Below are 3,244 nucleotides of genomic sequence, written 5' to 3' on the forward strand. Positions count from 1 at the left end.
CCTGCCCTGAATGTAGCCAGCACTGTTCTGATAGGCACAGGACCTGGATAAAAAGAGAAAGCCACATGTGTGCATGTGCGCCTCTACCATCTTGCAACCAATTAAGAGGTATGACTGCAATGCACAAATAAAAGTATAATAAAATAAAAGTTTACAACTAAAAAAAAAGGGAGAAGAAGGGAGGGAGAGAGAGAAAGGAAGAGGAGAAGAGGAGAGAGAGAGAGAGAGAGAGAGAGAGAGAGAGAGAGAGAGAGAGAGAGAGAGAGAGAGAGGAAAACCATGTGAAGGCGGGGGGGGGGGGGGGGGGGGGGCGGGGGAGGCTGGTTCTTCTGAAGCGAGTGTGTCTGCTCCTGTCTGAAATACCAGCTTTCGGCTCTTTGAACTGGACCTTCACCTTTGCTTCTCCAGAGAGTTTCCTGGCCTTTTTGTCTTGGACTGGGACTGAATTAGTGGTCACTCTATTCTGAGACTCCAGCTCTTGGATGACTTGAGTAGCTGCTGGTTCCTTTGGTTCTTCATATGCAGTCGCAAACTTGGGATGATTTGATAAATCTTCTTCTACCATACACATCTGTGAGTTCTGTTACTTGAGTGAACCCTGACCAATACAAACATCTTTCTAGATTTTGGAAACATAAAAGTGTTGGGGTCTGCTCAACAGCCTGATGACATGTAGCGCCAAGCACGTTGGCGTCTGCATAACTGCTTGACAGAACTTCCAATCAATGAGCTACATGTAGCGAGCGCAGGTCTGCACAACCGCCAGAACTTCCTATGAACGAACCTACAACAAATAGCGCCAAGCGGATACGGAGGGCGTAACTACTCTCCTTGCCCCTGCTAGCACAATTTGGTAATGTTGAGCCTTATTGGCTCAACTAATGCTTCCGTGCTCATGAACCCCTCGTGCATTGAATAATGATTGGCTGCGAGTTATGTGCTTTGCACATGCAAGGGTGACCTTTAGCATGATAGGTTAGAATAGTTTCCTGTTGGAAATCCCCCTTGCGGTTTTTTTTGCTTTAAATTGGGTTGCCTGAGAGAAATAAATGAGATCCTGCTTGACACATCTCCCGGCTCATGTGGTTCTGTTCCACTGTTAGCACTCATTTTCCTTCTCAGCCCCTACCGCTGATGGGCTGGACCCGTCATAAAAGTAAATAAAATTTGGGATTTCATTTTATTGAAAGTCTTTTGTTGATGTCCTCAGTAGGTGTCTACTTTGTCTACAGGGTTAGCTCAGCACTGGGCCTACTTTGCTGGTTTCTGAGGAGGCCAGTGTTTTGTTTCTAACTACTATACCTGAGTTCCTGGGTGTGTCTCATTAATTTTTAAATGCCAAGCAATAGCTATTAACAATATTATTGATTAGGCCAGAAACACAGCACCACCAACTTGGAATAATTTGCTTGTGATTGTCAAGTAATCCTCTCTATCTTTCAAGATGCAAGAAGTGCCTTCAAGTAAATTTTGTGAATCAGTTTTAATATCCTCATGTTTGACTCGTTTTAGTGTTGATATTTTAAGAATGAAGATGTAGTCTTGATGATAGAATTGTGACTAATTGTTCACAGATTAATTTCTTTTAGGAGATGATGGGTGCTTTCTGGTTGGAGGGAAGAAAGGAAGTAGGGTGAGTCAGACGAGAATATATTCAACAAGATAAATGAACTTCAATTTTTTCAGGCTCTCAAATTGTGCATCAGAAAAAGAACCTCTTTGGCATATCCCCTCTATTTGCTTTCAGCTTCTGTATTTTAATTTATTGAAAGTTTTGCTAGCCTAAACCTGCTTCCATCCACTGGAAAAAAGCACTGTTATAATGAAGAAAATTTATTGCCAACAGTGCCCTTTAAATTTAGTGCATGCGGTTCATTTGGATGCCCAGCATTAAAATTAGTTTTTAGCTTTTATTTGAATTTGTATTATTGTATATACATAATTTTTCTTTACAAAATTACAATTTTGTTTTCTGGGAAAGCCACTGGTAGAAGAAAAGCTGCTTTGCAAATATTTTGTATAATTTTAGGCTTTGTAAATAACTAATCTGAGTAAAAGTGGACATTATTAGTCCTGCTTCCTTGTATGTTTTATTTGTACCCTGTACTTGTTTGTGTGCCTGAAACTTACTGTTGAAGAACTGCAGATCCCAAAGCCACACTACAGCAGTGTTTTCCTTGGCACTCAGCAAAATTTGTTAGAGGATAAAATTGATTTTTAAAATAAGGCTATATCTATTCAGTCTAAAGCAGTATGCTCCATTTGGGGATTTTGGTTAAATAACATTTATTTTGCAAGATGAAGCTAACAGGAGAGTGATAGCTGTTTTTAAAAATGTTTTTATTTGACCAAGACATTGGGAAATATTTTTGTTTGTTTCTTGGGCCTATAGAAAACTACTGTTATAAAGTTGGCAAAGACTTTCCTGATTGCAAAATTAGCAGTTGCAAAATAAAAACTGATCATTCACTAGAAGTGTTTGACCAACCATATAAACTTTGGGAAAGGCTGGGGCAACTCAGTTCTCCCTAAAGGATGGAAATTCTTTTCAGAGGCTGAGAACTGGACCCTTGTATGTCAGAGAATATGGTTCAGTGTTTTGGACATAAGCCCTCGCTCAGGCTGAGGGAAATTCCAGACCCAGCTTAAAGCATACTAATTAACTGATGCTGGGGCAACAGAAAAAAATGGGCTCATATGTATAAGCCCATATTCCCTACTGGGAGAAATAAGAACTTTTTATTGGGGGAAAGCAAGTTATTGGTGACCAAATAATGTCTGATAAGATGAATCACCACTTTGCAAGCTGGGTCCAGTTTCATGGTCCAGGACATGGGCTGAAGAGTTCCTTCCATGGGATACTTTCGTGGGTGGCCACTGGCCCCAACAGCAATAGAGGAGTGGCAGACCCTGACTCCTACCATCCCTGGAGGGCCACTTCCTGCATCTGACTCGAAGACCCCACAGCAGAGTTCTATTCGGGAGATGGCAAGAGTGTGGGTGAGTAGAAGTATAGAAATATTCTGGCCACCGAAGAATGGCTCAGACTTTTAACACTTGTTTTCTGAAAAGGACATTATTCACCTGTTTATTCTCTTTCTTTGTCTAGTTTCATGAGTAACTCTTAGCAAAGACCTTGCTCCTACATAAAGGACAGACATCTTTACAAGCACGTGAAAAGACAGTCACCCTCATCAGGCTATCACTAAACCTGTTGTTCTGTTACAGAAATGTAGTGACCAGA

The sequence above is a fragment of the Muscardinus avellanarius genome, assembly GCF_963383645.1.
Source record: "Muscardinus avellanarius genome assembly, chromosome: 8".
NCBI classification, from domain to species: Eukaryota; Metazoa; Chordata; class Mammalia; order Rodentia; family Gliridae; genus Muscardinus; species Muscardinus avellanarius.